Source organism: Myotis nattereri, assembly GCF_964212035.1.
Source record: "Myotis nattereri genome assembly, chromosome: 2".
Taxonomy (NCBI): Eukaryota; Metazoa; Chordata; class Mammalia; order Chiroptera; family Vespertilionidae; genus Myotis; species Myotis nattereri.
In genome coordinates this window covers 106,523,016-106,550,561 of record NC_138076.1, presented here as the reverse complement: position 1 = coordinate 106,550,561, position 27,546 = coordinate 106,523,016, and the positions used below count along the sequence as shown (strand labels likewise).

The 27,546-nt window shown below is 41.6% G+C and overlaps 1 protein-coding gene across 1 annotated transcript in view; it reads right to left on the bottom strand.

Moving 5' to 3' along the window:
- MICAL3 (microtubule associated monooxygenase, calponin and LIM domain containing 3) overlaps nucleotides 1-27,546 on the bottom strand; it is a 254,060-nt gene that overhangs the window by 74,549 nt on the left and 151,965 nt on the right. The gene's annotated exons all lie outside the window — the stretch shown is intronic.

Below are 27,546 nucleotides of genomic sequence, written 5' to 3'. Positions count from 1 at the left end.
TAAACATGTATGTGTGTGTGCCCCATACATATTATCTTCCTCTTCTTTAAGCTTAGTACATGGGCAATATTCAGCAAATATGAGTTAAGTGATGAATCCAATGTCCTACTGGACATTTTCACCACCAATTTGTATGAATTCTTGCATAGGTATGTTGTATCCATTTGTTCTGGACTGCAAACAGTTACTTGACAAAGAAAGATGGGAAGAGAGTTCTGGGCAGAAGCAGCAGTATCAGATAAGTCGTGGAGAACATGTTCTGGAAACCTGGCACATGGTGTACAATGTGCTAAATCTCTTTGTAATATCATTAGAAAAAACTTTTTATAAATCCAGGTAGTCACAGAATAAAGTCTTTGTGCATCTTTAGAATTACCAGGGTCTTCCACCAAACAGCATCTTTCACATTTACTAGAGAATCTTTACTGAAAAGCAAGATCCAGGCATGTTCATTTACAAATTTAGGTAGAACGCACAACAATGGGGTCTGGGCACCAATCCTTGGGTTTGCTTGTGCCTGTGCACATGTCTACTGTCCTAGTCGCTGCATCCTTAGAAGTAGGTAACAGCAAAAAAGAGGCGGGAAATGGCAGGTGGATGCCACCTTGACATTCTGCCCTGCCATGCCCCAGCCAGCACAGGCACTGACTATGCTGCCTCATAGCATTTCCAAATACTGGTTTTCCTGTCCTCTCTCTTTCTCATCAAAACCCAATATGACAAAGATGAGAAGGATAGAATTCCCTGACTCTAAAACCATTTGAGTCTTTCCTTCCCATCATGTATTTTTGACAACTGTCCTTAAATAGAAAGCAGATGAGAAAGGGAAATAAATGTGAAGCAACTATACAAGCATAAAATGTTGCGGAACTCCATAAATATGAAAGAAAACCCAGTATTTCTTTTGGGTGGGAGAAGAAAAATAGAATAAGAACTTTCACTTCCGAGAAAACAAACAACTAACCTTATCAATTCATAGCTAAGCAATTTCAAGGTAAAGTAACAAAACACATTCAGGTAGAAAAACACTCAAGAACTGATGTCTGTTTTAGTGGGTGATGCATATTGTTTGCTAGGTATTTTACTAGAACCTTGGTAAACAAAGCAGAAAAAACTTTTTACTCTTAAGGAGCTGTAGGCTAGTCTCTGGAGAGACAGTCCTGTATAGGAATCATTTCAGTCTGATGCAGCTTATCAAGTATTATGACTTATGGAAACATGTGGCAAGATGAGAATACATAAAATGGCAGTTTAGTCTAACCAGGGTATTCAAGGAAAGGGTACTGGAGGAATATGGAGTTAGCCTGGCCAGCTTAAAAAAGTTCTGTGAGTCCTAGTTAGTTTGGCTCAGTGGATAGAGCTAGTGTGTCAAACTCGGGGCCCGCATGCGGCCCACAACGAATATTTTTGTGGCCCAGCCAATATAATGGTATGTAAAAAATGTTTTAATAATAATTTCATCACTTACTTTTTACAATATCCTGTTATACATAATTATTAATAACGAACTACAACATTTTCTAACGACTGATTACTATAATCATGTTGCATTCATTTCCCTTATGTGCCTATGCACAGGCGCACCACTTCTCTCCACTAATACTAGCAGTGAATATTTTAGCAGCCGATTGCCACGTCATTAGTCTTGGACTGACTTGTTTGGTATGCGCAACAGGAAATATTTCGCTTTCGGAGAACAAGAAAAATAGGTTTATTTGCATTACACTTATTAATTTGTGCAGTTATTCAGTGCCTGTTAAGTTAATGTTAAAAAATATTTTTATTAAAATGTTCTATTTTATGTTAATGATTACTCATTTATTTTAGTCCTTTGCAAATATATGAAACTCACCAACTGCCATGTCTCTATGGAAATAAAACTGTTTCTATGAAAATGGAAGCTTTTGTTTTTTTGTTGCCCACATCAACTTAAATCTTGTTTGGCCAGTGTCAGTCTTTGAGTTTGACATGCTTGGGATAGAGTGTTGGCCTGCAGACTGAAGGGTCCCAGGTTTAATTCTGGTCAGGGGCACATGTCTGGGTTGTGGGCTCGATGATTTGCTCTCATCATTGATGTTTCCATCTCTCTCTCCCTTCCTCTCTGAAGTCAATAAAAACATATTTTTTTTAAAAAAAAGCTCTGTGAGGTAGGTAACAGTTTACAAATGAAATAACTGAAGTTCACAGACATGAAATAAGCAGCCCAAGGTCACAGAGCTAGTGAACAGTGGGGCCAAGATCTGAGTCTGAGGAGGGCAGCATTATTTTAGAAGACTACCACAGTGTCCCTTGACTTAGGATATGAAAGATGTGTTTTTATAAAGAGTCCTATTCTTTTTTGTAAAATATATATTTTATTGATTTTCACAGAGAGGAAGGGAGAGAGAGAGTTAGAAACATCGATGAGAGAGAAACATCGATCAGCTGCCTCCTGCACATCTCCCACTGGGGATGTGCCCGCAACCCAGGTACATGCCCTTGATCGGAATTGACCCTGGGACCTTTCAGTCCGCAGGCCGACGCTCTATCTACTGAGCCAAACCGGTTTCGGCAAGAGTCCTATTCTTATCCCCTACAGGAGTCTTCACCATAATCTCCTCCCTCTTATATTGCAATTTTCAAGATGAAGGACAGAGAACTTCATGCGAGAATCTTACAACAGAGAATCTTACAACAGAGAATCTGGCATTTGGAGTCACATGTTGCCCTACTCCCAGTGTTACTTCTCTGGAGTTTCTACAAGTTCTGAGGACTTATGAATCATCAAGCAACGGAACTTGGCAGCCAAAGCCCAGAGTCTGGGGTTTGAGGAGGGAAAATGTTGATTTATTCTGGGATTGGCTATAATAATCAAAAAAAGCAATCAGAGGCACTCAAAACTATTCAGATTATTCACACATCAGTACCACAAAGAAAGGAAGCTTTGGGCCATGAAAACAGTAAGAAGTGTTCCATCAGAGATTTTGGAAAAATTGAGGTGGAAGACAGAGTCAGCTCACTAGTCTAGTCCTACCAGGCCCTGGGTCTAACCATGCAGAACTAATCTTATCCAGAGCTTGCTGCAACAGGGAAAGCACTGTAAGATGTTCCTTTGGGCCAGGCCCCTGTGGAGGCTCAGTTTTCCCAAGAAAGGTAGCACTCAGAGGATATTCAGCAAATATATGAAACTCACCAACTGCCAAAATATGCTTAACATTACTTGCCCATAACCTCAAAAATGGGAAATTAAAGAAATTAACAAAATGAGTATCCTTGATTATTTTTACTGAGCAAGACCAGATGGTTACAACAAACACCAAACCTCCCCCTGTCCCCCAGGGTCCTCCCTCTCTCTCTCTCTCTTTTTTTTAATGATATTTTTTAAATTTCCATTGTAGTTTTACAGTTCCCTTGTAGAAATAAGTGATGCCTGTTTTTTTTTTTTTTTAATATATTTTATTGACCCTCCACAGAGAGGAAGGGAGAGAGATAGAGAGCCAGAAACATCGATGGGAGAGAAACATCGACCAGCCACCTCCTGCACATCTCCCACTGGGGATGTGCCCGCAGCCCAGGTACATGCCCTTGACCGGAATCGAACCTGGGACCCCTCAGTCCGCAGGCCGACGCTCTATCCACCGAGCCAAACCGGTTTCGGCAGGGTCCTCCCTCTCTTATCAACTAATGGAAGAGCCTAGGAGAGCAGAGGGAAAAAAAAAAATGACAGATGTAGGTTTGGAAAGTCAAAGTTTAACCAGTGGGGCCAGGGAGCTGGCCAAAACCCACTGGCCCCTCCACTTCACATACTAGTGCAGCAACAACCACACAGTGGCTTTCCAGCTAAAAGTGAGATGAAAGATTTGGAATAATTCCTAAGGCTGGTTCTTCACTAAGGGCAGGCAGATGTCAGGTCATTGGAGGCCAAGTCCAGCTTCACACATACCACAAGGAAATAGCTCCTGGGATCTGGGTAGCATTCTAAATAGGAAAAAAACTCTGGGCCTGGCCTAAAGGTTCTGTTTGGGAACAGTTGCTGCCTGCATGACAACTATATTATCCTGAAAGAAATATTTTTCCTAACAGGACAACCTGCGCTCAGCTGATGTGCAAGAGTTGCCAAAAGCCGTCATTTGTATCTATCTGATTCCTTGAGAGACATGAGGGACTATAGATGATATTCAAGAGTCCTCAGCAGGCAGCTTTTCTCCCCCTTCCCCTCCTACAGTAGTAACAAAGCCCCAGTAACAGGAGTGAACTGCTGAGGACACTGTAGGACTTTGGGCAATGGTTAAGGGTACCATATAAGAGATGGGGACAACTGAAGGCCTTTTCTCACCTTGCCTATATTAATTTCTGGCCTGTTTTCTTTCCATTTTACTTTCCTTCTTTATAAGCTTGGGAAAGCTTCAATGAAATCTAAAAGTTTGACAAGGACCTAGGAAAGGGCACAGTGAACTGAGATTGATTTTCATCACATTCCCCATATCTATAAATAGGATGAATGCTAGGGTTAATTCATTCAACCATTCATTCAACAAATACTTATTTGCATACCTGCTTCTAGCCAGGCACTGTGCTAGGTGTTCTGGCATGCCAGTGAGTAAAACAGACTACCCCTCTGTCCTTGGGAAGCTTGCATTCTCATGGAATATGGTTACCACCTACCTGCCAGGATAGACAAATCATCCAGGGTGTCAAAAGGTGTGAACTGTGGCCATGTTCTAAGAAGAAACATGGAGAAAAGCACTCCTGCCACTTTAGAATAGAAATTCTCCCTTACAGTTGCTCTCTTGCTTCTGTTTCTTATCAAAAGTTACTTGAGAGGACCTCCAGGTCTCTCCCCTTGAAGTTACAAGTTGGACATCTGTAATTAATAAAGGACTCCCTGCTCAACACACAAATACATCTGAGGAATCAGGGCAATGAGACATCTGAAGGTGTGCATATGAGAGTGAACAGGGGAGATGGGATGGAGGAAAGGCAGAGATGGGAACCACACATGCAGTTCAGAGCTTACTGTGCTCTCAGCAGATGTGATTAGCAGTGAAGGGTCAGGGTGCAGCTCCCACAGGGCAAACTGGAGAGGCAGAGACAGCAATGGGGACTTGGTGGCTGGCACACATTGAGTCTGAGCCCAGTATCAGGGCAGAGAAGCAGTGCTAAGGGTGGCAGCATTCCACATATCCCTATCATTGCACAGAGAAATCCACAGTCTTGGGAATCCACCCCCTGCTCACTTCCTGTGGCCCGCCTGGCATTAAAATCCTTACTTGGCAGATGGTGAAAGGGCAGAAACAACTTTCCAGCATAAGTGGTCTGTTCTCATTGTGGTTAAACCCACTGGAAAAAATAGAGCCACAGATGCATGAACTCCTTTCCCAGTGCCTACCCCTTTCATACCCATTACAGTGGAGCCTGGTAGAGGCTGCTGGGTCATCTCAGACAGAGCAGCTCTGCTAGCAGCTTCTGGCTATAGGAAAGAGGTGCTGGGAACACATAGGCCAGGAGACCCATAGCCTGTCACATGCTACCATGGGCATGGTGCCCTGAGACTGAGGTGATTAGCTCATAGAGGATGCCCACCTCCTTGGGTATTATGAGGTGTTGTCCATGGCCAAGGTGACACCACCCCACAGAGATCCCAGAAGCCCCAGTAGTGTAGATAAGAGAAAATAAAATCTAGTACTTTAGCACCACCTACTGGAAAACAAAAGAAACCCCCTACTTATCAACTTGCTAAACCAGCGGTTCTCAACTTGTGGGTCGCGACTCTTTTGGGGGTCGAATGACCCTTTCACAGGGGTCGCCTAAGACCATCGGAAAACACATATATAATTACATATTGTTTTTGTGATTAATCACTATGCTCTAATTATGTTCAACTTGTAACAATGAAAATACATCCTGCATATCAGATATTTACATTACGATTCATAACAGTAGCAAAATTACAGTTATGAAGTAGCAACAAAAATAATTTTATGGTTGGGGGTCACCACAACATGAGGAACTGTATGAAAGGGTTGCGGCATTAGGAAGGTTGAGAACCACTGTTCTAAACAGTGAAGTCAAATACTTTAAAAAAAAAAGAAAAAAAAAAGATTGCATCCCCATAACTGCTCTGGCAGAGAAATAACCCACCAAACACAATGAATAACAAGGTAATAGGGAGTTCAGATAGAAAATAAAAAACCTCCAGAAAATAAACTTAAATACATGGAAGACTGTAATTTAAGCCAAAACCGGTTTGGCTCAGTGGATAGAGCGTCGGCCTGCGGACTGAAAGGTCCCAGGTTCGATTCCGGTCAAGGGCATGTACCTGGGTTGCGGGCACATCCCCAGTGGGAGATGTGCAGGAGGCAGCTGATCGATGTTTCTCTCTCATCGATGTTTCTAACTCTCTATCTCTCTCCCTTCCTCTCTGTAAAAAATCAATAAAATATATTAAAAAAAAAAGACTGTAATTTAAATGATAGAGAATTCAATATTGCAGTTCTAAAAAAAACCTCAAGATATAAAACTCAGAAAAGCAAGTCAACAAGCTCAGGAATAAGGAATAAAATAAAGGAATGAAAGGAGTAATTCATCAAAGACATTGGAACTATAAAAAAGAACCAAACAGAAATTCTGGAGCTGAAAAAACTCAATAGATGAGATGAAGAATAAACTAGCAAGCGTAGGAAATAGAGCAAACCAGATGGACAAAAGACTTAGTGATATGGAAGATAGAAATCTAGAAATGGCTCAAATAGGAGAGAGAATTGAGAGTAAACAAAACAAAACAAAACAAAAAAAACACACACACAAAAGAGAAGAAAGGGAAAGGGAACAGAGAGCATATTCAAATAATCCTTACTAGAATTTCCCAAACCTGTGGAAAGAACTGGACCTTCAAATCCAGGAAGCTAACAGAACACCTCATTATCTCAATCCAAAAAGGCCTTCGTCGAGGCATATTATATTAAAGCTGTTCAAAATTAATGATAAAGAAAGAATTCTCAAGGCAGCCAGGGAAAAGGAGACAGTAACTTATAAAGGAAACCCTATTAGATTGTCATCAAAATTTTCAACAGAAACCCTATAAATGAGGAGAGAGTAGAGTCAAATATTCAAATTACTGAAAGAAAGAAATCACCAGCCAAGAATATATATCCAGAAAATTTATCTTTTAAACGTGAAGGATAAAGCCTTTTCCAGACAAAAGCTGAGGCAATTTACCACTACAAGTCCTGCATTACAAGAAATGCTGAAAGGTGCTCTTCTACCTAAAACAAAAAGACAAAAGGATACAAGATTATAAGATGACTAAAAGACAGAAGCAGAAAATTGCAACTCTTGTTCAGACTAAGGTATTAAATACTTAAATATAACAAAAATATTAAAGGAAATAAAAGCATTAAAAAGAAAAAACTATTACAATTTGGAAATGAATGCACAGCATAGAAAAAAGAATGATTTGTGATAACAAAAACATAAAAGAGGAAGAAGGGAAGGATTGAACTTGCACAAGTGAATGGAGATAAGATACATTCAGAAGAAAAAGGACTATTGCACTTATGAAACTTTTTTTTTTTGCACAAATGTAATGGTACCTACATACACAAAAATCTAGAACTGAGGGAAAACATCATAGAAAACCTCCAAACTAAAATAACAGACAGAAACACAAGGGAAAAGAAATAATGAAGACACAGAGCTACCAGAAAACAAAAGTTGAAATGACTATAGAAAACGTTCTTATATTAATAATCACCCTGAATGTAAATGGACTGAACTCATCAATCAAAAGGCAAAGTAGCAGAAAGGATTAAAAACAACAAACAAAGCAACTATTTGCTGCCTTCAGAAAACCCACCTCAGCGGCAAAGACAAACAGGCTCATAGTGAAGGGTGGAAGGTGATACTCCAAGCAAGTGGCATCCAGAGAAAAGCAGGGGTAGCCATACTTTTATTAAACAGAATAGATCTAAAGATAAAAAAGGTAATAAGCTACAAAGAGGGATGCTTTATTGTAGAGAGTGCCTGGGAGAGCACCTGAGCAAAGGTCGTCAGCTGAATCCAGCGGCGTAGGCAGAGCCATGTTCTGGAAACATACCTTGCCAAAGGCAGGAATGTTGTCAGTCCTAAATTTAGCTCAGGTGCCAGGGGGTGGGTGCCATTATCTAGGTTCAGCCAGGCACCAGGGGCGGATGCACTTATCCGGGTCCAACCAGGCCTGACAATTACAAGAAGCCACTAGAATGAAGAATGCAGCCTGATCTTTAAAGCATGACTTTAACATAATTTCCTTTGTTTTAAAGTCTAGTAAAACTTCCTATATAATAAACGTGCTGTATATAATAAATGTGCTGCACTAGTTCTGGGTCACTATCTCTCCATCTGAGAACAGTGTCCCACCTGGTCCCAGCTTTACTTACTGCCTCTGTGTCTGTCTCTTTCTTTTTCTCAGTCCCTAGTTGCCCCTACTCAGGTCTCGTTTGCTCTCTGGCCGTGCTGGTCACGGCAAAACCGACACTTTATAATGACAAAGGGGACAATTCATCAAGAAGACATAACACTTATTAAGCACCCAACCTGGGGAGCACCAAAATATATAAAAACAACAGCTAACAGAACTAAAGGGAGAAACTGACAAAAATACAATTATAGTAGGAGACTTAAATACCCCATTAACAACAATGAATAGACCATTCAAACAGAAAATCAATAAGGAAATATCAACCTTCAATGACACATTAGTCCAAAGAGACATAATTGATATTTATTTTTCACCCCAGAAAACATACAGTGGAGAAAGAAAAGCCTCTACAATAGGGAAAATTGGAAAGCTGCATGCAAAAGAATGGAACTAGATTGCTATTTGACACCATACATAAAAATTAACTCAACATGAATCAAAGACTTAAATATAAGAACTGAAACAATAAAATACACAGAAAAAAATCATATGTACTAAATTGGTCTCAAAGAGGATTTTATAAACTTGACCCCAAAGGCAAGGGAAATAAAAGCAAAAATAAATGAATGGGACTACATCAAACTAAAAAGCTACACAGCAAAAGAAACCATACAAAAGAAAAAGGTGACTGAAGGAATGGGAGAAAATATTTGCAAACAAAATCTCCAATAAGGGTGAACATCCAAAATATATAAAAGAACTCATACAATTTGACATAAAAAACAAACCGTCCTATCTAAAAATGGGCAGAGGACTTGAACAGACACTTTTCCCAAGACATACAAATGGCCAACAGATATATGAAAAGCTGCTTAACTTCACTAGCTATAAAGCAAATGCAAATCAAAACCACAATGAGATACCACATCATGCCTGTTAGAATGGCTGCTATCAATAAGACAAGAAATAACAAGTGTTGGAGAGGTTGTGGAGAAAAGGAACCCTCATTTACTCCTGGTGGGAATGTAAACTGGTACAGCCATTATAGTAAACAGCTTGGCTGTTCCTCAAAAATTAATAACAAGCTACTGTGACCCAGCAATTCCTCTTCTGGCTACCTACACAAACATTTTAACATATTTATTCGTAAATTATATGAACCCCTATGTTGATTGCAGCATTATTCACAATGGTCAAGACATGAAAACAACCTAAGTATCCTTCTATGGATGGCTGGGTAAAGAAGATGTGGTACATAAATACAGTGAACTACTACTCATCCATGAAAAGAGATGAAATACTGCCAATTGTGAGAACAAGGATGGATCTTGAGAGTATTATGCTAAGCGAACTAAGTCAGATGGAAAAGGACAAGAACCATATGAGTTCACTTAAATGTGGGATATAAAACAGAAAGCAACAAATGAAAAAATGAACAAACTCACAGACAAAGACAACAGTATGGAGTTTATCAGAGGGGAAGAAGGTTGCTGGAGGATGAAGAGGGTAAAAGGGTTAAACATATGGTGATGGAAGGAGACTAAACTTTGGTGAGCACACAATGTAATATATGGATGATTATAATGTTGTAAGCCTGAAACTTATATAATCTTATTAACCAATGTCACTCCAATAAATTTAATTTAAAAAGTTCCTGGATATTTTTGCTGTGACTTCACTTTTTAAAAAGATTAACTAAATTCATTTCATATGCCCTCCTCATACATCCACCCCAAACCTTGCCTGTCCATGATTTTGCACTAAGGAACATACGAAGCCATGAACTAGGTCTGAGCTATAAGGTCTCAGGGAGGTAAAGGAAGAGGAAACATCTAGAACAGCGGTTCTCAACCTGTGGGTCGCGACCCCTTTGGCGGTCAAACGACCCTTTCACAGGGGTCGCCTAAGACCATCCTGCATATCAGATATCTACATTATGATTCATAACAGTAGCAACATTACAGTTATGAAGTAGCAATGAAAATAATTTTATGGTTGGGACACAACATGAGGAACTGTATTTAAAGGGCCAGAAGGTTGAGAACCACTGCTCTAGAAGAAAGGAGATTACCAGGCTGGCAGTATAAATTAAATTCCACCCCCAATGCAAAATTTGTTAAAGGGGCTTTTCCATTGCCTAGTTTACTCCCATTGGAAAGAGTCACAAAATCACCCTGGGAAATTAGGGTGTCCCTTCCCACACAGAATCCCAGTCCTTACAAGGCTTCAAGGCGGATCTATGCCTCAATTTTGTTTTCTTCCTGTTCAGGTTGGAAATAATACAGCTGCTACATTCTCCCATGCTTCCTCATATACTAAGAAATATAAATGAAACCATTTGGAGTGGTGGCTATTGTAAAACAGAGCCACTGTCTCACCCAGAGACACTTTCCCACATGGGATAAGGTCTTTCTCTTGGAATGTATTAGCTGCAGTTGGACCCCAGTGACTTGAGCTGGGTGGGTAACAATAAAGAATCAGCTTGGAGATTAGTCCTCTCCTTCCATCTTGCTTTGAGCTAAAGTTCCTGTATGAATTTTGCAGCCGTCTGAAAAGCAGGCAAGGCGCCCATCATCCACACTGAGTGTCATCTTGGCTTATAAACCTGAAATAATGGATTGGGTCATTCTCTGCCTCGGGGATTTCATCACTGCTCTGGTCAAGCTGGGTAATGTGATCTGGCCTCTGTGGGAGAAGGGCTTCAGCATGTGTTTAGGAGGAGGAGGAGGCCACTCCCAGCCTAGAACCTGGTTGAAGAAGTAGTTAAAAGGCCTTGAAGTTCATTAAAGATCTTTCTTTGCTTATTAAAAGGTGCCTGGGATCACCAATTTGGGCTTTTCCCCTCTTTCGCCCTCAATTAATTTGTCTTGGAAGACTCTGCTTGACTGGGCTCAAATTTTTATACCTTTTATTGCTATTTTTCATTCTCAGCAGGCACTAAACACTTTGCAAGCACTGCGGTAGTGCATAGAAAAGGTTTCTCTTGCTTTGGAGGACAAAGAAAGAACTTTCCAAGGCACTGTTATGGCAAGATGACTTTTGTCCCTACCCATCTACCCTCTAACAGACTCTTCTGTGGCTTCTTACTGGCAGGGAGTAGGAGGTCCCAGAAAATTTCCAAGATCACATGACATGAGGGTATAAGATGTTTCTTTGTTTATGAAACAGGCAATGAAGGAATAAGGACAACTACCTGTGTCAGGCCTCATGACAGGCACGTTGCATACACTGGCCACTGAATATCATAATACTCCCATCAATCAGTATTATTACCATTGTTACACTGAGGGTTTTGAGTCTCAGTGATATTAAACAATATGTCCAAAGGCTCAAATGAGGCAGATCCAAGACTAAACCAGAGCTGTATACACAGAAATGAGGCTCTTTCCACCCAACCACACAGGACAGAATTGTTAACTGCCCATTGCACATGAACTATTTATTATTCTTCATTTGTGGTAACTATATTTTTATGTGGGGGCATGGAGAAAAGTAGGTCATACGAATTCAAGGGAGAGCTCTGTTGCTTTGGAGATATTTAATTACCAAGAGTTGGGAAATTCTAAGCTAAATATTATACGACAGAGAGTCCAAGGAGGAAAAACCCCAGTAAGGAACAAACCAGAACTGTACCAGGAAAAACCACCCAGTGGGGAAAGGGGACATCATGTAGATGGGGATGCTGGTCTCAGGAACGCTGAGGGCACGTCCTCATATTCCTTAGGGATACTGAGGGCTCTTTCATCACCACAGCCCTCTGCTCTCATTCTGTGTGATCCCATGGAACTTTTATCTTTATGTTAAATTATTTTTACTGTTATTACAATATCCCTCAAAGTTGCCTTTTGGCAGATGAAAATCCTGGTACATGTCACTCTATCTGGCTAAAGTAAAGAGGTTTCCTTTAAGGTATACACCCTGCTCTCCATTAAAAATCCTACCAGGGCATTGCATGGCTCTCTTGATAATATATTTTTTATTTTTAAATATATTGTTATTGATTTCAGTGAGGAAGGGAGAGGGAAAAAGAGCTAGAAACATCAATGATGAGAGAGAACCATTGATTGGCTATCTCCTGCATGCCCCTTCCTGGGTATCAAACCTGCAACCTGGCCATGTGCCCTTGACCGGAAATGAATCCGGGACCCTTCAGTCCGCAGGCTGACACTCTATCCACAGAGCCAAACCAGCTAGGGCAGTGGTTGGCAAACTGCGGCTCGCGAGCCACATGGGGCTCTTTGGCCTCTTGAGTGTGGCTCTTCCTAAGCCTTAGGAGTACCCTAATTAAGTTAATAACAATGTACCTACCTATATAGTTTAAGTTTAAAAAATTCGGCTCTCAAAAGAAATTTCAATCGTTGTACTGTTGCTATTTGGCTCTGTTGACTAATGGGTTTGCCGACCACTGAGCTAAGGCAGTTGTTCTCAACCTTGGCTGGGTGTTCTCAATCACCTGGGAATCTTTTTAAAATCCTGATTTCTGGGCCTCATCCTCCGGAAATTCTGTTTCTTTGTTATGGGGTGAGGCCACAACATTAGTAACAAAGAAAGAATTTCCGGAGGATGAGGCCCAGAAATCAGGATTTTAAAAAGATTCCCAGGTGATTCTAAATGTGTAGCCAAGGTTGAGAACCACTGAGCTAGGGCTTGATGACATCTTTTTCATGTGTTATAATATATCACTGATAAAACTCTACTTGATTCTTAACAGTCAGTTGGGTTGCCAAACAAACGGCTACGTTTGGTGTTGGGAAGCTGTGGGTATGTCTAAAGCACTGGGGTTTGGTTGTGTTTTCTCTTAAATGCCATGAGAGGTGTATTCTAGTTAATATTCTACTTTCCTTGTTTGGCTGCCCACCTTCACATACCTGAAGGTGAGATCTCAGAAAAGGTTAACTGTGGTGCAATGGAGCTTGAGCTACTTATCTTAACATTCATGTATGTGTCTTGCAAATCAGGAGATTCTATACAGTTAAACATCAGTAATCTATCAAATCAATCCAATTGTGGGGATGATCTTTGAAATTCTGAGGCAGATAAAGAGAAACATGGCTCAACAAGGTAAGCTAATTGCAAACTAATTCTGCCTATTGGCTTTACCTCTGCACTCTCAAAGGACTCGTATATGTATCTTTATTACACCACATCTATTTCCTGTTCACAGGTCTGACCAGGGGCTCTGCTGGGAGGGAATCATTACAGTCGTCTTTGTTTCTGGTGCCTATCAGTGTGTCAGAGTAGATGTTCAATAAAACATTTTGAATAAATGATCAGAATAAAAGTTCTAATTCTGTATCTAAGCTAAAATATCACTTCACCATAATTTAAAGAAATTAGTTGAACATATTCTGGTCTCATTTTCCTTATCATAACACAGAAAACTCAAGACCTCTATGTCTTTCAAGTAGGTTAATGCTGTCCAGGTCCCCAAGAAAATGGGGAATGCCATCCCTGTGTAAAGGGTGAGTCTACCAAGGGAGTAACCATTCCCACAGCACCTATGGAAAAAACCCTATAAAGATGTCAGTGTATATGCATTAAAGCCCTGAAAAGAGACTATCTGAAATGACTAATGTTCTAAAATCATGATTTCACTTCATGGTGGAGAGTGGTTTAGTTCCAGGGAGCAGCTTGCTAACTCGAAGACCAGACCCAATAATAAAAGCAAAGGGAAAGGTGGAAAAGCAGAGAAGAACCATGACTCTAAATGCAGGCACTCCTAGCTGATGTGCTTTTCCCAAGATCCCAGGTTTAAATTCTGATCCCTCCTATCCTCCAGAGCAGAGCACTTCCGGCACTTCATCCAGGGTGTGTCCAAAGCTGGCTCTGAGGCAGCACACATGTGGCAGCTACACAGGCTTGGTCTCTGAGCCATGAGAGTAATTTTCAACATCTGGGGGCGGGGGGGGGGGGGGAAGAGGGAGGAGAGGGAGACTATCAAGAGGGATAAACCCACATTCCAACAAAAGGCTATCCTTTTAAAGATACAAAACCTCACAAGCAGCATTCTCTTAGTTAGACAACGATAAATTTTGGAAAGGAACTAAAATCACCTCCAGGAATGCCCATAAGGACCACTTAATACTGATATCTATCATGGTTATACCTTTGTCTTCTGTTAAGAGGGTCACTGAAACTGGCCTGGAAAAGAAACAGTGCCTAAGGACAGAGGCCCTAATAGAAGGCCAATGGAACAAGAGGGCACAAAACTAGACTCGGGAAGAGCCCGTTCTAATAAGTGGTACTGCAGTGTCAGCAGCGCTTTGCTCACGCATAACACACCCCTTCATGCACTCATTCCAAGGGAAAATCAGACCACCTCTCCTGCAAATGGGCCACAAGGTAGCACTGAGGTCCTTGGGGATGAGGGTTGTGGCTCAAATCAGAACAGATCCAGACAGTCTTTAGGACCATGTGTAACCCTAGCTCTGCCTAAGATAAAGATAACCAAATCCTGCTCAGTCCTAACTTTGAAGTTAGGTGTTGAAAATTCAGTGTAATGCAAACACTCTCTATGACCGTTTCTCTTTCATTATTGTGTAGAGGCGCTAGAGTGTCATGGAATTAGTAGATGACTTCACATTCCATCCATGCAAGCTGAGGAAAATCAATGACAACTGTAGCCAAATACTTGCAGAGATTTAACAACGCTTCAAAAAAGCTGGCATGCAGGGCATGTCAACTCCCCCTGGCCCACACTGCTGAAGACGAGAGAGAGCCAAGCCCTTCTTACTGTTTTGTTTCCCCAAGTCTGCTGGTTAGGAATACATCCTGATGGGCCATCCTGTCCCAACCTCACAGAGAGAAAGACCATCAGCCAGTCAGAAGAAATAATCCTAAATCTTTCTCTCCCTCTGATTATTCCAGAACTTTCTGGAATCCCTACCAATAATAATCATGTTTGATTTTCCTAGAATACTTTTAAATAAACAACTTTCCAGACGTTTTAGATTATTTGCTCTTTATAACAGCCTTAGGAGTTAAAGAGCAGCAGGTAGTACTTTTTCCCCCATTTTATAATTTTATAAAATGGGGAAACTGAGGCTCAGAGAAGTTAATGACCAAAGGTGGCAATTAGTCTTCAGAACTGGAATTCAAATTAGCATCTTTTCTTTTCAAGATCTATGCTTGTTCCATTTATACACAGCTCAATTCTTTGAGGCTGTCGTCACCACAGAAGGATGGGCACATTTTGGGGGTACAGGGACAATTCATTGTGGTACAGGAAAAAACGCACTAGAACTTCTGTTCTTAATTTATTTCTAAGTCCTGCCTTCTAAACTGTTTGTAAATGTCCATTAGCACATACAATATTAACACAAGAGTACCTACATGTATTTAAGTGTCCACACCCTGGGAAGTATGTGTTCCCAGTTGTATGTGGTGGGTAATGAGCAAAGACTGCTACTGTTCAACGTGTTCTGTATCACTTCTATCATCCTCACTCACTCTCCTTCCCGATCTCCTATGGCAACAATAGAATTGAGGTCAACGTCATATCCTTTCTTCTTTTGACTTTAGTCTAGATCAGTGGTCGGCAAACCATGGCTCACAAGCCACATGCGGCTCTTTGGCCCCTTGAGTGTGGCTCTTCCACAAAATACCGGCTCTTTCACAAAATACCAACTTCTGCTCATGGGCCAGGAAGTTTCAACTGCACTTGGTATTCTGTGGAAGAGCCACACTCAAGGGGCCAAAGAGCCGCATGTGGCCCGCGAGCCGCGGTTTGCTGACCACGAGTCTAGATCAATGGTTATTAATTGGGGTGATTTTTTTCATGGGTCATTTGTCAAAGTCTGGAGACATTTTCGGTAGTCACAACCTGGGGAGGAGGTCTGTACTAACATCTAATGTGAAGAGGCCAGGGAAACTGCCAAATATCCTACAACACACAGGACAGGCCTCCACAACTAAGAATTACTAGTATGTAGCCCATAATGCCAACAGCGCTGAACTTAAGAAACCCTGGTCTAGAAGTTATATCAAACTACTTCCAATCTCTCACCAAACAGGCCAACCAACCCATCAAATACTCTGTCCATACCTTGACTGGACTAGTTGAATTAAGAACATAGAGCAGTGAACTCGTGAATCTTCATGCTTGTTGCCAAGGTAAGACATCTTGATTAACGGAAATACAATGGAAGGGTCACTTGAGAACTGCCATGCCAGACAGATAGCTGTTGGCTTGTCCATAGAGAGAAAACCCAGGGAAGATGTTCAGATACTGAGAAGCGAACTAGTTCCAATGCCCACACACAGAGCAGCATGAGACATCTTATGGCACAATTCCACTTGCAGACCACGACTCTGCTCAATCTCTCCAATGCCCTTAAGAGCAACCACACATACCCACATTTGTCTTGCATGTGAGCCCTACTATATGGCCAAAATAGAAATTAAAAGAGACCAAAAATAAGTTTTATTAACTCCTCTCTTTCACTTACTTCTCCTTTTACTTACTTTTTCCTAGTAGGGCCTCTCACTAGACTTAAATACACAACGTGGAAAAACACATCTTCTTTCTCCCTATGTTCTCAACTCTTCTTTTTTTTCTAGTTTCTAGAAACATTCTATCTATGGCCTCTAAAGGCTCTCTGTCAGGCCATGCCTTTCCAAGGCTGTGCCTGCACATGCTCAGGAGACTTCCTGAAAGCATTTTGGTGCCCGAATCAAATTTTATCCAACAGGACAAAACCAAAACTGCTCATCTGCAACAACATGTACATTTATTCCAAAGATTTAAAGGTCAGTCATTTTATATGAGTTCAGTCCAAAGTGGCTTAAAGTTAGATAAGAATTTCCATGTTTCTCTCCTGTCAGTACAAAAAGAGGCAGACAATCATCTCTTTCTATCCTTATACCCACACTCCAGTCAGGGGCAGGGCAGGTAATTTCTTACAAGGACTGTGAATGGTAGCTGTAAAAGCAGCAAGAGAATGAAAATTTGAGCTCAACCACCTCTGGGGGCTTTTATAAAAGTAATAAAATAACATAGTACAGAAAGAGAATGAGAGAAGATTTATAAGTTAGAAGTAGTCACACGGGGGACCAGAGAACAAACATCCCCTCACCCTCGAGCATAATCCCCATCTCCTCCAAAGGAGGCTGATCTCTTCTGACCCACCCACCCCCACCTTTCCTTTGAGATTCGACAGTGTGGTTTATTTTTGTTCTAGGCTTATTCTTACTAATACAAAAGTGTCCATCAGTGGATGAACGAATAAAGATGATAAGGTACATATATGCAATGGAATACTATTCAGCCATAACAAAATATGAAATACTGCCAGTTGTGAAACATAGATATGGATCTTGAGGGTACTCTGCTAAGTGAAAATAAGTGAGATGGAGAGACAAAGGCCATCTGATTTCATTCATATGTGGAATCTACACAAAACAAAACATACAAGAAAACCTGTACAAAACCAAATAGATAAAGAGAACAGATTGGTGGTAATCAGAGGGACAGAGAGTTTGGGGACAAAATGGGTGAAGTGTGTCAACTGTATGATGATGGATAGCAACTAGACTTTTGGTTGTGATCACTTTGTAGTGTATACAGATGCTGAATTACAGTGTTCCACACCTAAAATTTATATACCAATATTAGCTCAATTAAAAAAAGAATTGATAAGGAGAAACTGAAGAGGGAGTCCATTTCATATTATTTACAATCAATTCAATGGTTATTATTCTCTTCCTTAATGTCTTTAAAAAATATTTTTATTGATTTCAGAGAGGAAGGGAGAGGGAGAGACAGAAACATCAATGATGAGAGAGAATCATTGATTGGCTGCCTCCTGCACATCCCACACTGGGGATTGAGCCTGCTGGGCATGTGCCCTGACTGGGAATCAAACGTGACCTGGTTCATAGGTCAATGTTCAACCACTGAGTCACACCGGCCAGGGTCCTACAGTCTTTTGATTTTTCCCTCCACATATCAGTTATGAAACCCTTTACTCTTTAATCTACTACTATCTTTCCAAATGCATGTTCCTAAGGGTCATTGCAAATTGGGGGACATATATATCCCAAGAATAAGAATCCCAGGGCATTCATGCATGTTTAATAAAAATTTTATCTGTGGAGCTAAAAACATAACTCTCTTCCCTCTTACTACATGCTGACAACTTGAGGTTGTAGAGAAGGAAGAAGGGCAGCTGTGTAAGCACAGTGGGCACACTGTACTCTTGTGTCTTCTGTAAAGTCTGTTTTGACTGCCTTTTCCCCATCTGCAAAATGATACCCACTTATAGGCTGCCATGAGAATTAATGAGTTAACACACAAAGCATCTAGACCAGGGGTGGGCAAACTTTTTGACTCGAGGGCCACAATGGGTTCTTAAACTGGACCGGAGGGCCGGAACAAAAGCATGGATGGAGTGTTTGTGTGAACTAATATATATTCAAAGTAAACATCATTACATAAAAGTGTACGGTCTTTTTTTTTTTTTTTTTTTTTTTTTTTTTTTTTAGTTTTATTCATTTCAAACAGGCTGGATCCGGCCCGCGGGCCATAGTTTGCCCACGGCTGATCTAGACAGTGCCCAGTACCTAGTGATTGCTACAAGCCAGCTCTTATCATTAGTGTGTATCTTCCTCAAATTTTCTGAATTAGTGTGACAAAGGCTCCTATGGTAAACTAACTAGTACTAATCACATGGGAGGAAAACATGAGTTAGCACACTTCAAGGTTTTCTCCTTAAAAATTTTTTTAAAAAATATGCTTTTATTGATTTTAGATAAAAAGGAAGGGAGAGGGAGAGAGAACATCTATCAGCTACCTCCTGCACACCCTCCCAGGGATCAAGCCCACAACCTGGGCATGTGCCCTGACTGGGAATCAAACTCGATGCATGGAAAGACGCTTAACCAACTGAACCACACCCGACAGGTCTCCTTATATTTTTTTTAGGAAAAGACTTCAGCAGAGAAGGGGACTCTCTTGGTTGTAAATATCAACAGTCCTTTGTTCAGGTATTTCAGTAGCATGGAACATGGTTGGCAGCTCTGGCATCATAGCAAAGCCAATAAGACTTTGGCTCTCACCTCCTGCAGCTTGTTATCCAGGCACCCAGCCCAGCCTACTCCTCTGAGGCTTGGACTGCCCTGGAGCCACTTCCCTACACCGTGTCCCAGTGTTACTGGGCTTCCCAATGCCAATTTCCTAAGAAAGGTGAACCCAGCTAAAAGGCAGGCAGGTAGCTGGTTTAGAGTAATTCACATTAGACTAAGCTCCAGGAGAGACTACTTTTTTTTTTTTTTTAAATCTTTATTATTGAAAGTATTAAAGATGTCCCCCTTTATCCTCATTGACCCCTTTTAGCCTGCACCAGTCACTGGCCCCAGGCCTTCACCATACTATTGTCTGTGTCCATGGGTTATACATATATGCATATAAGTTCTTTGGTTGATCTCTTCAGACCCACCCACCCACCCTCACCTTTCCTTTGAGATTTGACAATCTGTTCCATGGTTTTATGCCTTCCCACCATTTTACCAGCAAAGAGATTATTTACTTTTAAAGAAGAACCTATTAACTCAAATAAGTCTTTGGTAAAATGGTGGGAAGGATATTTTATAGCTGGTCTCTCCCCAACACTGGTCTAGATCCTTAGTTCTAGAAAACAATGAGTTGTTCTAATTCCATTATAGTCAATATCAGCTATTCCCTAGTTACTAGGTTGAACTCAGGTCCAAGAACCCATGATAGGTTAGCTTCTTAGAGACAACATCCTTTCCTTAAGCTCCCAGTTAGAGTTTGAATTCTGAGCAACTACCAAATGCCAAGAGATCGCCCTCTCTGGAACTCACTTCAACAGGATTCCTGGCTTTGTTAACCTTGAAAGAATATGAGAACTAAAAAAAGAAAAAGAAAAAAGAAAGAATATGAGAACTAAATGAAAACATTTATGTAGGCCTTTGTCAGTGAAACAGCTTGATTTTGTCATGTTTTTTGAGGAAAACCAAAACCCACTGAGGCTCTGGTACCCTTAGGACCTTGCCTGGTAGTGCTGGTCTTCAATAATTGAACTGTGGGACCTTACTTTTTAGTTGGGTTCACCTTTCTTTGGGATGGCTTTGGAGGGGCCCAGTAACATTGGGATGCAGGGTGCTGGGAAGGTAGCTTTGGAATCCCAGAGAAACAGGTGGCTCTGGGAGTAAGGGCCTGAATTCTTCTAGTCACAAGGGCTAGTTAATATAAAATAATTATTATATAATACAGTTCCAGGCAAAGACCTAAAAGAAATCAGGCTATACTATGAAATAATAGTGATAGTGGGAATAATTCTGATATTTTACTGAAGTACAGAATAAATAACTCAGTCAATTAATAGGCACACTTAGGACAGCTTCATGTGATTAGTGTATAATCTCAATGAGCTGGATAACTACAAAAAGAACAGAAGAGGTAAGGAGAACTGAATATCAGAGGCCAGTAGGAATTCTGACTCAGTTGTAAGGGTTTTTCTAGTGATTATCCCAGCATGGCCCCAAGAAAGTCTGTTGTATAGCAAGGCAGAGTTGGGGCCCTGGACTCCCTTCTGCTGAAAGGTGAAACTTCATTGGCAAAACTTCCCTTTATGCCAATGAGGGGCCACTGGAAGCGGGTGAGTCTTCCTCACATTTTGGAGTGCTGACTATACTGTCCCAATGCTGGGAGGAGAACAATAACATCAAAGGCAAGGTTCAGATTAGTTAGTTTGAGTTAGGTTTTGATTCCACCTCTTGTCCATTAAAGGGCCTCAGAAATATTTAGAAAATGTTCATAAAGTATGCAAAGCTATGTGGAAAGTTGACCCACAGGAAGTAAAAAGGAGACGGTATTCATGTGGCTGGTGAAACCTGGAAGTAATTAAAAGAGATTGGCATATGCCTGGAGCTCCACCTCTTTCCAGGCGTATGGAAGGTGTTTATGAACAAAAGCCTGTCCCATCCAGAACATCAGTGGTGGAGAGACAAGGAGCAATTGAGAAGAAAGATGCATCGGCAGTGAACACACACACACAGTTGAAAACTGTGGGCAGTAACAAGAGGACCCAGCAGCCCATGGCCGTACTTAGGCAGGGAGCGCCAATTTGACTTCCTCCCCCTTGTTTAATTATGACTAATGTACTTGTTGGCACTTGCGGGCTGGCTGGTTGACTGGGTCTGAGTTGCAAGGTAAGAACTGGTTTTGGACTCTTGATGAAGTTTTAGTTTTATAAGACTGGGATTTAGGGAGGATTCTTCCTGAAATCCCCTGCTTGGCTGTTACATTTAAGAAAGCCCTGTGGGGGTATTTTTCTTCCATTTGTACCTCAGGGGGACACTTGTGGGGCATGTGCCCTAAATGGCATTATCCTGCCCTATTTTTCAGTATAAAAAGAATGTCCCATTTTCATTGCCAGTATTGTTTCATGTATGCACCATAGAATCCCTCCTAGGGAGTATCTAAATTGGGATAATCACTGGGAAGTTTATGAGAAAAAAAGGAAAACGGATTTCAAGAGTTTCAGAAAGAAATTGAGACTCAAATGGAGTTCTCCAGCATCTTCACAAAGGGTGGCACAGAGTCACATCTGTTGTCACCACCTTTCTTAGAAACTTCAGGACACTGTCCTAAATAATAATGGCTCTCCTCTCTTTTCTTATTGGAATATGGGAGGGCAACAGTAGCAAAGGCTTAAATCTGAAGAACACATACATGTATCTGTCCTTCCTCATCACTCATCACAATAAATTCTTAGTCAATTTATTGTGACTTCCTGCATACTCCACATCCCAACGCTTCTTCTCTTAGCCTTTTTTGGGCACCCAGATACTGACCGACTTATTTTAGAGAATGGGGAGCAACAGACTGAAGACTTGGGGGTGGGTGGGAATGAGCAGGCTAAGAGGCCACTCAAACTCTCTACTGAGACAGGGTCTGAGCCAGTGCTCTGAGGAGTACAATGAAACAAATGACAGTGTTCAGGCAGAGCTGTGAGCTATGTAGGGATGCAGACCCTTTCTGACAGGGGAGACTGGTTACCCAGAACACCAAGAGAACCCAGTATTCTGTTGCTCTATTCTGTGGGGAAACCCAAGAACTCCCCCAGGCCCAGGAGAGCTGCTTCAGAGTAGAGGAGGCCAGGAAGGCCTTTTTAACAATGGACACCCAAGTTCCTAGAGCCCAGTAGGAGCAGACTTAGCACTGAGTGCTCCCCCACCAAGTTGCCCTCTTTTGGACCAATTTAGCACCAGAGCTGGGCTGTGCCACTGTGGTCAGTATGCTGACCAACACACCAGGCCGCTGCTATGAAGGCACAGCAGTGTGTGAGAAGGGGACAGGCTGACCCTCCAGGCTTGAGTGGATGAGCAGAACTGGATACACTAGCTCAGTGACCAGGTCACAGCAAAGGTGTTGTGGGAGAGATGCCAGCCAGGGAGCACAAATTAAGAACCTTCAATGTCACCAGGAGCAAGTCACCGCACCTTAGGAAAAGCTTCAAGGCAGAGGAGACAGGATTGCTCACAGTCCCCATAACAGCCTGCTAGAATCAGAAACAGAAGTTGTGCGTCCCCATGGTAGACACCACTCCGTGTGGAACTTCCACCCTCCATCTGCTCCAGCCCTCACGCTGCTCATGCTGGCTAAACAAACATGGGACACAGGTAGCATGTTTCCTGTTCTTTTCTACCCACAGCTACTACAAAGTAAAATGTCTCCCACTGCCCGAACAGGGGCCCTGCCATTAATGAGAATCTATATTTCAGGTATAAATACCTTGTTTCCCCATTTTAATACACTTCTGCTTAATCCTTGCCCTGCCCTACCTTACCCTGCTCTACCCCAACCCACTCCACCCCACCCCAACCCACCCCACTCCACCCCACAATGGTTTCAAGCCAACTCCGAGACCAGTCTGAGCTATCCCCTTTCCCACCCTCCAACCAGGAAAAAGGTAAGGGAAAGAAAAACTCAGAAACCTGAAGATTGTTTGGAATTTATTCTCTTAAATAAGAATGATAACATTTGTTAAAAAAAATTAAAAGCACAACACCTTAGTTTCACAGAAACCACAAAAACGAAGTTACATAATGAAATAAAAAAAACTCACAAAGAAACACACCAAAAACTCACAACAGCACAGGTTAAAAACAAGGGCTACGGAGGCCAGAGATGGAAAGGGGGTGGGCTCCTGGGCACAGCTCATCCTCCCTTGCTCAGGCTTCTTTGTACCATTGCTGTGAGAACCCTGCCTGCTGCCTATCTTCGCACCCTTTCCTCTACCCTGAGCTGAATGGCGGTGGAAAAGGGTACCCATTAATTTACTGGTCATGTGTTCAAGGCTATTCTGGGCCCCTTTTAGGAGGGACTAAAAATGTTCCACTGTCCTACAGAGATACACTGAACACCAAGAGACAGCAGCAAGCTGCAATGACTAGCCCAGTGGAACAAATAGCTAAGCCTGAAAGCAAAACAGAGGCTAGGTAGGGTGTTGGTTCTCTGTTGGCATTTCACCAGCAACAGAACCCAGGCTTTCCTAGTTTGCTCTTGAATCAATTTCCTGAGGCTGGGAGTGTGTACTGACCATTTTCTGAGCTATAGGTATGCTGGCTACTTTGTCCCCTGTCAGTCTGACCAGAGCACTGAGCCAGGCCAATGGCATGGCTCTCAAAGTACAATCCCTTGGTTTCCAGAACCAAAGAATAGGAAGGTTTAGAAACAGCTTCATCATTATTGTTATTATTTAGGTTACAATTATCTAAATATCTATTCATATATTTGAAGTTAAACCTATAAAAATAGATAAGTGTATGTAAATAAATATTCACACATTACCATTAACTATGACTCTTGGGGCTAGGGTTGGAGTGTTAAGCTGGATTGCAAAATCTCTTTGCTCTACTAATAGGTTTCCCAAAAATGCCCCTAAGGGATTTATTGGGGAAGCAGTGAGATTTCCTAACTTCCTCCTGCCAGACAGGAGCACCAGGACTGAACAGAATTCCTTGTACAAGCATGGCCAATCTAGCTGGTGTGCAAAGAAATGCCTGCATTTCCTAATGCCCATTCAGCATCTGCACTATGAAATCTAATGGCTTATGCAAGGGGTATCTGGGGACTGGGAGAAGGCACCTGCCATATGTTACTCTGCTAGGTACCTTTTTAAGTTAAGATCACCTTTCCATAAGATAAGAGATAACTAAAGTGTTTCTTCCATTCCATCTCTGTTGCCTGTACTAGAAGAAAAGCTCTTCGGTTTCTTTTTATGACACCCCACAGTTTTTATGCTTTATTTTTGGTTATGGACTACATGAGATATAACTTTTCCTGAAGTCAGGGTGTGTACTCTGAGGAAAGGAATATCTGTGCCAGGTCCACTAATCTGTAGCAGTTAATAAGAAGAAGCTTGGAAACAAAACAGATTTGAGAACAGAAAAGAGGGTTGTTGTGGTTTTTTTTGTATTAAAAGCACGTAACAAAAATACTGTGAACAATGTCCTCCAAATATTAAATCAGGTAGCAGTTACAGACTAGGTTACCAGAGAAAGACAACACTGTAGAGCAGACCTACAATAGGGTCTTTTAACTTGTGGGTTGTGTTTGTTTTTTTTGGCAACAGTAGTAATTTTGGCATGAGGGGAAAAGAACATAAGGGAGAGGAGACAAATGCCACAAAATAAAGAGGAAGCACAAAGCAAAAGCAAAAGCACAGCAGGGTCACGTGCCAGCTACAGTCATAGCTTTTCTGGCTCTGACCCCTGGGGATATGAGTCTAGGACAATGGTTGGCAAACTGCAGCTCACGAGCCACATGCGGTTCTTTGGCCCCTTGAGTGAGGCTCTTCCACAAAATACCACGTGCGGGTGCGCATGTACAGTGTGATTGAAACTTCATGGCCCATGCGCAGAAGTCGGTATTTTGTGGAAGAGCCACACTCAAGGGGCCAAAGAGCCGCAGTTTGCCGACCACTGGTCTAGGAGGATGGTTTATTTGTGTATGGCAAAATCAAGTTCATTCACTTACAGCCTTTTCTTGTTTAGAGTACAGCAGAGAAGATTTGCCATAGATCTGGGTTAATGACTGCTACCTGTGACACACATTTGATACCGCTGAAGCACCTGAGTTTTTCTGAAGCATTTCAAAAGGAAATTCTAGTTAACCAATCAATGCTTAATTTGGGATATAAAGAAGGAAATCCCTATCAAAGGAGAGAAAAAAAATCTCTTTCATGGCAACTATAAAAGACCACCCATGGTTTTGCTCCTTTTCTAGAGAGGCTAGCAAAATTAGGCACCTCATAGGGGAAGTGCTGCTGCTTTGGAACATGTTCAGACTCAGAGCTGTGATTTCCAAAAGCTCATGTCTCCAGAGGCAGATACTAACTGCATCTCATCAGCACTAAGTCCTGGCCTTCTTACCACCTAGAGCAGTGATGGCGAACCTTTTGAGCTCGGCGTGTCAGCATTTTGAAAAACCCTAACTTAACTCTGGTGCTGTGTCACATATATAAATTTTTTGAAATTTGCAACCATAGTAAAACAAAGACTTATATTTTTGATATTTATTTTATACATTTAAATGCCATTTAACAAAGAAAAATCAACCAAAAAAATGAGTTCGCGTGTCACCTCTGACACGCGTGTCATAGGTTCGCCATCACTGACCTAGAGTGTCCCTTAAACCAGGGACAGTGCCTGCCTCGTTCCTTGGGATGCCACATCTTGAACTCTTTGTGCTGTAACAGGCAAGTTACCTTTAGAATCAAGAACCATGGGGATTGATTTTTTCCTCAGGGCTTTGATTCTTTAACCACATTGCCAACGCTCTACTGTTTTTTCCTATCAAGACCTGGGGATGGGAGTGGGGTGGGGGGGGAGGGGAGGGTGTCACTTTGCAAAGGATATGACTGCCTAATCAACTCTCATCTTCTCTCCCTGCTTTGTACAGTATTCTTCTTCTCTATGGAACCCTTAATTCTTTACAACTCCTCAAAACCTGAAATCCATTATGCTTTCAAACTTACTAGACAATAAAACGGCAAACTGAACCATTAGGGAAAGTGAATAAATGCAGCTTGCTCAGCAACAACCTGAACTTCATGGTGTTTATTCATTTTAAAGAATGTTCTGTACTCTATACCCAAAAAGAAAGTTTAATTTCCTTGAACTGTTTTACTGAGCAGCCAGGTTCTTTGGAAAATCCATCTCTGCTGGAATAAGACCTGGTTAAATGCACATTCTAGAGTGCAGAGCCGAAACCTCTGCTTGGATCCCTTTGGTTATTTTTCGCTTCCCCCTATGTTCTGTAAAGGGCTATCAGCACTTCATGAAAGAAATAGACGATAAAGGGTTTCAAGGCTATAGAAGGTTTCAAAGTCATTTGTGGCTTAAATTTTGCTATAAACTGTTGGTCCAATCTGCAGGGCACTTAAAAAAGTTTCCCCAGATTATAATAAGGGCACACACAGTAAAAGGAGCCAAACTCACCTAGTTCAGCTGGGGTATGCTGAGTCTTAGCCTCCAGATAACCTCACCAGGGGTATCACATAGCCTCTAGCACATTCTCTCTCCCAGAACACATGGGGTTCACATTTAGTTCTTACACACAGAAAAAGAAGCAACCCTGGGAACCTTTCATTTGAAGATTGAGTAGGTAATTCTTGTCTTTTCCCACCCCCAATTCCTTCTCCTTAGTTTCTGGCATTAGCTAATAATCTTAGTTTTTATATGGTAATTTTTAAGTTTGTAAATGGATGCTTTAGACATATTTGCTTTGAATGAGATGAAATGTGTGATAGATAAAAACATGGCCCTGTTGATTTCCTCTCTTACTTACACAGCGACCCTGGTCTGCGAACAATCTGGGCTGTACTGAGGGCATCAGCTTATGGAACTATGAACATATCTCACAGGCTGGTTTGACATGGAGCACATAGATAGATAGATAGATAGATAGATAGATAGATAGATAGGGGCAATCTTAAGGGGGGAAAACACAGTTCTTCAAAATGAGCCAAATCCTGCCCTGCAAAGATCAGAATAAATGTGTTTTTAGAGGGAGGGATGGTATCATTCACCTCCTGACACAAGGAAATGGTAAGAGTGGGACATGATCCTCGTTAGGGTTTGATCCTCATTAGAAGTTCAAATGCCCCAAAATGATCAGGACAGGGCATGTCCTTTAATGGCTA